The 10,000-nt window shown below is 43.8% G+C and overlaps 1 protein-coding gene across 6 annotated transcripts in view; it reads right to left on the bottom strand.

The window, feature by feature from the left end:
- LOC135105535 (uncharacterized) overlaps positions 1 to 10,000 on the bottom strand; it is a 120,588-nt gene that overhangs the window by 19,072 nt on the left and 91,516 nt on the right. Inside the window, exon 1 of one of the 6 annotated variants that reach the window (XM_064013743.1) lies at positions 707 to 2,018. The exons of the other annotated variants lie outside the window; for them this stretch is intronic. The gene's annotated coding sequence lies outside the window, so the exon portion shown is untranslated. Of the gene's footprint in view, positions 1 to 706; positions 2,019 to 10,000 lie in introns of those variants that run through there. 6 annotated transcript variants of the gene reach the window in all.

Here is a 10,000-nt window from a genome sequence, read left to right as displayed (position 1 = left end):
CGTCACATGTTTTTCTTATAACTTTTTAGCGAGTAGTAATTACGCGGGCCTTTAAAGTTTTCGCAGCCTTTGACCAACTTCCCTTACATGCAAAAAAAAAAAATTAAAATTAAAAAATGAATAAATAAATGAATAAAAAAAAAAAAAAAAGCAGGAGCAAGGCACAGTAACTTGACTAAACTTCGCTTTTACTGAGAGCAACATCCCCTTGTGCTCTGCAACGAAAGGGACCCAGAAGACCTTGTATAACTGGACGATTTACAGCTTAAGTGTGCATGAGGGGGATCTGCACGGTTATTGCGACCGGACTTGCTTGCTTAGCAGATCAAAGGAAAAGGGGAAGAAAAGCACTGTGTTCTTTTCCTTCATGGTGGTGGTAGTGGTGGTGGTTCCTACTGTGAAAACACTCGTAATGCTGCCCCTGTCACGCCTCTGTAAGCATTGAAACAGCTGCAGTTTTTTTTTTCGTTGGTATTTAATGCAGGACACACAGTTGAGAACGCCTGCAAGTTTCGTTTGTTCATGTTGCTGTTTAATACAATATATATATATATATATATATATATATATATATATATATATATATATATATATATATATATATATATATATATATATATATATATATATATATATATATATATATATATATATATATATATATATATATATATATATATATATATATATATATACAGTAACTTACCACTCGGCATGTATCCAGTAATGGTCAAAGCACTTCTTAGTCAGCGTCACGATAATTCATAATTCTCTTCGTCTCTCTCTCTCTCTCTCTCTCTCTCTCTCTCTCTCTCTCTCTCTCTCTCTCTCTCTCTCTCTCTCTCTCTCTCTCTCTTTTATTATTATATATTTCACAGTTTATATGTCGTTCTTTCCTTTTCTTACTTTCTTTCTTCTTTCTTTTCTTCCTCTTTTCTTTTCCCGCTTCCTCCTCTCCGTTCTTATCTATTATCTTATAGCGTTTTTACTTTGGACATTTTCTTTTTTCTTGTCTTTTTGCAGGTAAATTAACATCATTCAGAGTCAAATTTGTTTCATTCAGTTCCAGCGGTTAAAACTGCAAACGATTTTCATTCATAAACTTAAAATATTCACACCACGCGAAACTTCCTCTTTGATGCCTTTCCTTCCTGGTTCTTTCAAGTCCGTTCACTCACCCCCGCTGCGCCATGTAACGCTATAACGGCGCCATAACTCATTCAGTCAATTAATAAGCTGCCTCGCTCACACTCAACCCTCCGTCAGCAGGACATCCCACCACTAGGAGCAGTTGTGTCTGTACTGCACGCCTCCTTCCCGCGCTGTCGTAAAGAAGTGCGCCGCGGTGTTGCCGGCAGCCTGCACTCCATTCATTATTCCCCGGGTCTCCTTCAAGCTGCACGTTGTACTAATTTCATGCAGTGTTGGCTTCTTTGTGCCTTCTGGAGCTTGCGGTGCGTATCTTAAAGTTGTGTTCCGTTTCCCGTCATAAATACACGCCGTTAATTAGCGCGGAGTTGAATGCGCCGTCTTTTAATTACTTAACTGTTCATTCTTCCTGAAAGGCGGGACGTGCCACAGTACGCGAATTCACATACCACGTTTTCTTTGTACATCACACACAGCACATTTTCTGGCGGGTAAAACTGAACTGCACGACAAGCGGGTGAGTCCTTCCTACCACAGAGACACCTCACTTCTGTCTCGTCTCACTGCCACCACAACCACTTCCTCCCCTTCCTCTTCTTCCTAGTCACTCCAGCGTTCCTTCACCCCATCGGAAGTAGTGCATCAGTGCGTTCCTGCAGCCCTTACTGGCGAGGTAACGGAGTGACTTGCCGCCTGTTCCACTGCTTGGTGCTTTCACTGACACACAGGAGGAGAGCGAGGGAAGGAGCGAAGATGGGATGCCTTAAGGGGAGGATTTGTGCCGCTTGTTATCATGATGTGATTTACGGCTTGTGTGTGACGCATCAGTTTGGTCTGGTTGGAAGAATTATATTTCATGTTTTTTTTTTTTTTTAGTGTGTGTGTGTGTGTGTGTGTGTGTGTGTGTGTGTGTGTGTGTGTGTGTGTTTGGAATGTCCCTACGTTATTATTTTATAGGTTTGAACGGTAGTGTGCTGTACGTGACGTTTCCCCCCTGCCCTTCCCCTCCTCTCTCTCTCTCTCTCTCTCTCTCTCTCTCTCTCTCTCTCTCTCTCTCTCTCTGTGTGTGTGTGTGTGTGTGTGTGTGTGTGTGTGTGTGTTTGAGGTGAACGGTTCCATATAAGATACACACACACACACACACACACACACACACACAAATAATCACAAAAACAAACTGGAGCAAAAGAATATCATGCAATTTCTGCTACAAAAGCAATCTTCTGCAATCATAAACTGCTCGTAATCTTCCTGGTGACATATGATATTCTAGTTATTCCTCCCATCGGTATCATGAAACTTTTTATGTTAATCTTGAGCTGTTTACGTGCCTAGCAAACTTAACTAAACTATTCTCTCTCTCTCTCTCTCTCTCTCTCTCTCTCTCTCTCTCTCTCTCTCTCTCTCTCTCTCTCTCTCTCTCTCTCTCTCTCTCTCTCATCATACACAGTAGAAAGAAGAGGATTCAACAAACAAGTGATCATGTTACCACAAACCCCCTACTCTTCTCCTTTCCTGTTTTCTTACTTACAACGTTGCAACGTTCAGATTACAGCGCGGATTTATAATGCATGGAAGAAAAAATTCGGAAATAAAAGAATAAGAGAAAAATACAAACTTGACATGAATAAATACATGATGAAATTCGAGACACGACGGAAGCCAGAAAAAATATTGTGTATATGTACGTATATCAAAACATATGATATAACGAGGACAGATTTTTATATGCTTCACCGATACATGAAAAAAAAAGTTCGAGTAATACATTTTCCCGTTTGTATATATTATTTAGGTAATTTTCTTTCAAAAGTGAGATTTATTGTCAAAAGCCCTTTTATACTCGGTGCGAAATAGGAACAGCATATTTGTTTTATACGTATATATGTATGTGCTTCATGACTCTTTATACAGTTAGTTAGTTAGTTAATTAGTTACCGTGTGTGTGTGTGTGTGTGTGTGTGTGTGTGTGTGTGTGTGTGTGTGTGTGTGTGTGTGTGTGTGTGTGTGTGTGTGTGTGTGTGTGTGTGTGTGTGTGTGTCTGTCTCTCTCTCTCTCTGTGTGTGTGTGTGTGTGTGTGTGTGTGTGTGTGTGTGTGTGTGTGTGTGTGTGTGTGTGTGTGTGTGTGTGTGTGTGTGTGTGTGTGTGTGTGTGTGTGTGCGTTCGTCACCTGGCACTGCACATGTTGTTTGTCTGGTGCACAATAAACAACAAACACAAACACCCTCACGTCCTCTTTGTTTCCCGCTATTCAGAAATTCCCTCAATCACTTCTTCAGTAAATCCCTTCTATTCCCTTATTTCCCACTGCCCTCAACTCATCTCCGTCTCTTTTCTCCTCGTCAGGCACCACATCGCTACCACTCTCACCTTTACTCTCTGACCAACATCACGGCCTTAACTTTTTCTGGCACTTTCTTACCTGCCTCCACCACCACCACCACTGCCAACACAACCACCACCACCACAACCACCAGGTGTCCCCAGTCGCCACCTACATAGTTCTTTTTTTTTTTTTCAGGCATGAGATGAGGTGAACCAGTACGGTATTAAGAACTCGTGACCAACACCTGAGTCCCATAATACTAATGAGGCACAGAACACCTGAAGGGATGATAGGTACACACACACACACACACACAAACGTGGTATTATTCTTCGCCACGTGTATCTCTTGCTGAGTTTCATTTGTAATTCGCGTTTGGCACTGTTATTCTCTCCACCTGGTGCTCACAAGGATGTATGACTTCACCTGGGGCGCGGAGAGGAAGGAACATGTGCGGCATCGCTGAGGCGAGACAAAATTATTTATTTGTGCGTGGACAGGAGGAGTGAAGTCGGTCACTATTAATAGCGACAGAGAGTAATGGCGAGGGAGGGGCGGAGGGAGGAGAGGGATGCCTTGTGCGCGTTTGTCCCTTTGTACACCTCTGACCCAGTCGTTGCGGCGCCTTGAATCAATCAATAAATGTCCCTCGCAAGGCACCCCGGGGTCTCCATCAATGGTGGTGAGGACGACGGAAACGACGCACCTACTGACCTCCTCACTCCCTTCACCCCCCGCCGAACACCTGCAGGAGCCCCACAATGTTTTCGCGTGTGCCAAGAGCAGCCTCGTCACCACTAGTGTTATACCGTGGGCGTGGTAAGCTCAGAGTTGTTGTAGCATCGCGGAGAACAGGTGTACAGCGGCCGCCTCACGGGTCACGCTTTGTCCTTAAAACACGATCAAAGACAAACTCGGAGTTCGTTCGTAAGTGTTTATTCAAAGTCTGCGCTCTTGAGTTTACTTTGCGTTAGTGTCACAATTGTATTTCACTTTGGAAGCCAGAGCTTGTCTCATCCCCGAAGTTACAGCGGTGTGTGGTGTTTGATCCGCCACGCCCACACGACAGCCAACACCCTCCCGCTCACGCCCACAGTGCTGCCCTCTGGTAATCGGTACATATAATTGAGACCCTCCAAGAAGTCGCCAGCTAACATGCAGGGAATTAAGAGGTGAGTCAGCGTGCTTCCCCCGCCAGGTGTGACTCCCCAGGTGCATCCCCGTGTGCAATGGCCGGTCTGCCGACACACCTGGCACACGCGGAGGCACAAATACCACCTACTCTCAGGAACACCAGCACGCACATAATAATACCAAGCCTCAGACGACCTCCAGGCAAATATTGTTCCTCTTTTGTTCTCGTTACAAATAGAATGGCCTTTTGCGTGTTATCTCTTTTTTTTTTTTTTCTTTCGACGTAAAAGAGCAATGCAAGCCTGGTTGGAGCAAGTAATGGTGCCAGGGTGATAGTTTGGGCGTTAGCAGGTTGTTCCTGGTGGGTCAGGGAAGCTGCACATACTAGCCAGCGAAATGTTGACACGTAAAGCCCAACACACTCAAATGAGGAAAGGGAGAAGCGTCATATTGCAAGTAGGTGCAGGTGGCAGTCTCTCTCTCTCTCTCTCTCTCTCTCTCTCTCTCTCTCTCTCTCTCTCTCTCTCTCTCTCTCTCTCTCTCTCTCTCTCTCTCTCTCTCTCTCTCTCTCTCTGCAGCTGAAAGATTTACCTGTCTATATTACATCACCATAATCCATTACACAGAAAAAAAAACAATAAAACTCTACAGCAGACGTATAACCCTCGACCCTCCCCTCCTATGCCCCGCATCATTCCCCATCCTCCACCTCAGTCCTACCCCGTAAAGTTATGAGCGATACCCGCAGACACCAATGCTGGCAACTTCGAGCAACGCACCGAAAACATTCATAAGAACATAAGATCAAAAGAAATAAGGGAAGCTGCAAGAAGCGACCAGGCTTACACATGGCAGTCCCTGAATGAAGTATACCTACCTGTTTCCACCTATCATCCCCATCCATAAAAAAAAATTAAAAAAATTATAAAACAATTTATGCATTTTTTTTCGCGTATGCATTGCGGAGGATCGACCGACCGACCCACCGACTGACTGACTGACTGACTGACTGACTGACTGACTGACTGATTGACTGACTGCTTGTCTGAATCAATAACTGATATCGACACACGTCAAGAATTTACACAATATGTGGAATGGCGGATGTATTTCCCTTTTCACCTTCCATCAGACATCAGAGAGGACCTGTCATTCCCCATGCTCCGGAAGGACGTAGCCATCACAGTTCGTATGCTTCTCTTCTAGAAAGTTTAAAGTCCCTTATAAATTCTCAAGACATCAAGACATCAAGACATTTAACACTCTTGCTATACTATTAACGGTATTATTTGTTATTCCATCCTCCAAGCGTATTCCAGGTATTTCTTATCTCATTTTTATTTCATATGAGTTCCGAGACTGGATATTATCACTCCAGTATTTCAAACTCATTTTCATTTCGCGTAAGCTGCGAGACTGGATGTTATTATTACAGAAAGCCTCGTTACATTCTCCTAGGAAACGACACAAGGTAAAGTTCACTTACTGTTTATATCACCCGTGACGTCATCCTCCCAGTGTATTCCTGAGATTTTTTTTCAGCATCTAATACATGTTTGGTATTGAGTAAATATTAATATGCTGGGCTGGATGAACGTGATTTTCCCCACACATCTCCGAGGCGGCGATGCACCGATATAGGTATAGTGCTGTTACAGATTGCCTCATCCAAGACTCCTCGCACGGTATCACATTTTTCTTCTTTGTTCATGTCTAAGCCGCGTTTCCTATCAAGCGAACTCTCGACTGCACTAAACTTAGCGTCAATTCGAGCAACGAGAGGCCCAATTAGAGTATTAATATTCATTCAGCGACATGAAACGAGGTCACCTGATGGGCCCGGAAGACTCCCGCTCAGAACACACTGCTATAACAGCGTTCCTGATAGTCAACCTTATAAACGCAGGGCTGCAGGACAAGGGTGCGCTCAAGTGATCATTGCAGGGGATGAAGCCATCAGAAATACAACAGCCCATTGCCAAGTCTCAGGCATAGGAGAGGTTGTTGTTGGTATAAAAGGAACAGCCACAGTTGAGTCTTCCTGCCTCCCACAGCAGCCACGTGTAAATCTATTGTTCGCGTGACCCAGAAAGCACTTCAGCCAATTTTTTTTTTTTTTTTTTTTTTTACTCTCCTTCCTGCCTGACTTAAGCTATAAAATCCCAACACACTTTCAAGACAGGATATGTATGTGCACGTACGGTATGAATGAATCTTCTTTACTTTCGTCTGACTTTATTTAACTGTAAAATACTAACACACATCTGAGGCAAGATAAAGAACAATATGAATCTATCTCCCTTATTTTTTTATTTATTAATTTATTCATTTGTTTTTTTTTTTTGTCCGACTTCATCTTAAACACACCAACACATTTCTGAGACAAGACGCAACATGAATTCCTCTCCTTTATTTTTCTTCGAGTTTAACTATGAAATCCTAATCCCATTGTGAGAAAAGACACTGCAAGAATAACTCAATTAAGTGATACTTTCCTGACGTACAAAGCATTTCTCTCAGTATAAAAATTCGCCAGCAAACACGTAAAACACTTCCAACACACGGTGCAAGGAGGGAAATTTGTCCTGGTTCAGAGAAGGAAGGCTGTCATTGTTCTGAGTGCGACCATTAAGTTAATGACGCCGCCCATCAAGTCATGACAGGGGAGACTTGAGCTGACAATATATCTTACTGATTTTACACAAGGTTCGTCGTGGTGGAGAGAGAGAGAGAGAGAGAGAGAGAGAGAGAGAGAGAGAGAGAGAGAGAGAGAGAGAGAGAGAGAGAGAGAGAGAGAGAGAGAGAGAGAGTAATTCGCAGCAAACTTGTTACCTTAAGAAGTTTTCAAGATCCCTCATCTAATCTAAAACAAGCAATGTAGTGTAGTGAAGGCAAGGGAAGGGGGCAGACATCCCGTAACTTGACCACGACGGGGGACAAAGTGAGTGTTGCGCGGCTACCAAACTTAGTCGGCTCGTGACAACGCTTCCCTTCTTCGCTATGAATATGAAAGCATCCTGAGCGGTACACGAGAGTCACCAACCTCTGAGCGCTAAGTGAACATGGGCCCGCCGGTTAGAACACAATCTATGGTAATTACTCCATCACCTAAGGACGCGAGGCACATGGATACACCGAGTTCTGAATTAAACATATACAAGTTCTCTCTCTCTCTCTCTCTCTCTCTCTCTCTCTCTCTCTCTCTCTCTCTCTCTCTCTCTCTCTCTCTCTCTCTCTCTCTCTCTCTCTCTCTCTCTCTCTCTCTCTCACGTGGCACACTGACACCACACGGTAAATATTAAATTGTAGGGACTTGCTGTTAAATGGACGACAAGGCATCCCTCTAATTTCACGTGTGCCGACCAGGTGTTTCTGATTACAGGTGTTTCAAAGGACTGGTCAAGCTTTGCCTCTCATTCCTGCACTTTGTTTCTTCTCATTCCTGATGATTTTGAGCATGACCTGGCATATGCGTGAGGAGGCGGAAGAGGAGGAAGAGAGAATGAAAGAGGAGGAGGAAGAGGCAGAGAAGGAGGAGGAGGAAAATGAAGATAAAGGAATACAAATGAAAATAGACAGCAGCAGACCTGTTGATCCTTAAGAGCTTTTTGTGGTAGACTATAATAAAATAAAGCACAAGGAGGAGGAGGAGGAGGAGGAGGAGGAGGAGGAGGAGGAGGAGGAGGAGGAGGAGGGAATGCGCAAAGAAGGAAGAGGAAGAGGTGGATTTATATAGTCTACGAGTAAACAAACGTACAAGAACAGTTTGAGATCAAAGAACAATTTCGATCCTCAGCTTAAACTTACAAAAAAATAAATAAAAATAAAAAATAAGAATTAGCAAGATTAGTTTCGGTCTTGGTCTAATCTTATCACCACCACCATCACCACCTTCATCACCTCCACCACCATCGTTCTCCTGACGTCACCAAGGACAATGTTAGCCGTGGGTGGGCGACTTGTTCTTCTCTTTGGTGTTTGTGTTGTCTTCTTCATAATGTACTGACACTTTTAAAACTGACTGTATTACACTGTGGTCAGGCGACGCTCATTAAACGCGTTAATTACTCCAAACTTAAGAAAAGTACGGATTTTTTCTTTGTCTTTTTTTCTAGGTTTGAGTAAGCGCGCAGCCTTTCCAAGTCCATGCATTTTTATATTTTATTTATTTATTTATCTACATGTTTTTCCTTGTCACCCGGAAGCAGCCCAGCCTCACGCTACACGTTCACAACACGCCACAAAAACCTCACAAAGCGAGCGAGGCAGCATATTCATAACATGACACCTGGCCCACTTCTCCCAAGCCCTCTTCATCCTTCCCCCTCCTTCTTCCTACATTCCTTAAGTCTGACTTTTCTTCCACTTCCTCCTCGTCCCATTCTTTTCTCACCTTTATTTTTGTAACTCTTTCTCTTCCTCCTTCTCTATCCCTGTGCTGCCTATCATTTGTTACCTTCTCCTCTGCGTACGTCTTCCTTCTTTTTATTGTCCACTTCCTCCATCTCTGTATAATGACTTCTTAATAGCGCCCTTCTCCTCAGTTACCACTCAACCCTTTCCAGAGAAGAAACACAATTTCCCTTCCAACACCGCATTTCTTATTTATCCGTCATCTACTTTCCTTGTGTTGACTCTCATCCCTTTTTAATGACTTCATAATAGCGCCCTTCTCTTCTCCTCAGCTACCACTCGACCCTTTTCAGAGAGGAAACAATTTCTCTTCCAACACCGCTTTCCTCATTCATCCTTCATCTACTTCCCTCGTGTTGACTCCCCTTCCATACTCTCCTCGAAACACGAGATAAGCCTTCATCATCCTCCATTTCCCCTCCACGCAAGATATTCTCACATACGCTTCCTACACTTCCCCACTAATACCGTGCTGTGTCCAAGTATCTCTGCCTTACCTCACCTGCCGGCAAGTTACGAGCAAAGTCTCTGAATATGAGACAAGTTTGCCGTTAGCCAGATGAGCGTCTGCCTGCCTGCCCGCCTGTCTACCTGCCTGCTGCTGCCTCGCTTATCGCACCTGCACATTCCGATGGTATTGCGTGTGTGTGTGTGTGTGTGTGTGTGTGTGTGTGTGTGTGTGTGTGTGTGTGTGTGTGTGTGTGTGTGTGTGTGTGTGTGTGTGTGTGTGTGTGTTTGTTCATGTGTTATGCATTTGGTGTGTACTGCAGTTACAATTAGGTGTTGGTGGATTATTCAGCAGGACTAAGTTATTATTTATTAAGTATGGAATATGAATAATTATGTGTAACTGCATGCTGTGATCTACTTACTGTACCTCTCTCTCTCTCTCTCTCTCTCTCTCTCTCTCTCTCTCTCTCTCTCTCTCTCTCTCTCTCTCTCTCTCTCTCTCTCTCTCTCTCTCTCTCTCTCTCTCTC

The sequence above is a fragment of the Scylla paramamosain genome, chromosome 12, assembly GCF_035594125.1.
Source record: "Scylla paramamosain isolate STU-SP2022 chromosome 12, ASM3559412v1, whole genome shotgun sequence".
Taxonomy (NCBI): domain Eukaryota; kingdom Metazoa; phylum Arthropoda; class Malacostraca; order Decapoda; family Portunidae; genus Scylla; species Scylla paramamosain.
The sequence above is the reverse complement of the archived record's forward strand: the minus strand, read 5'-3'. Positions and strand labels throughout refer to the sequence as shown.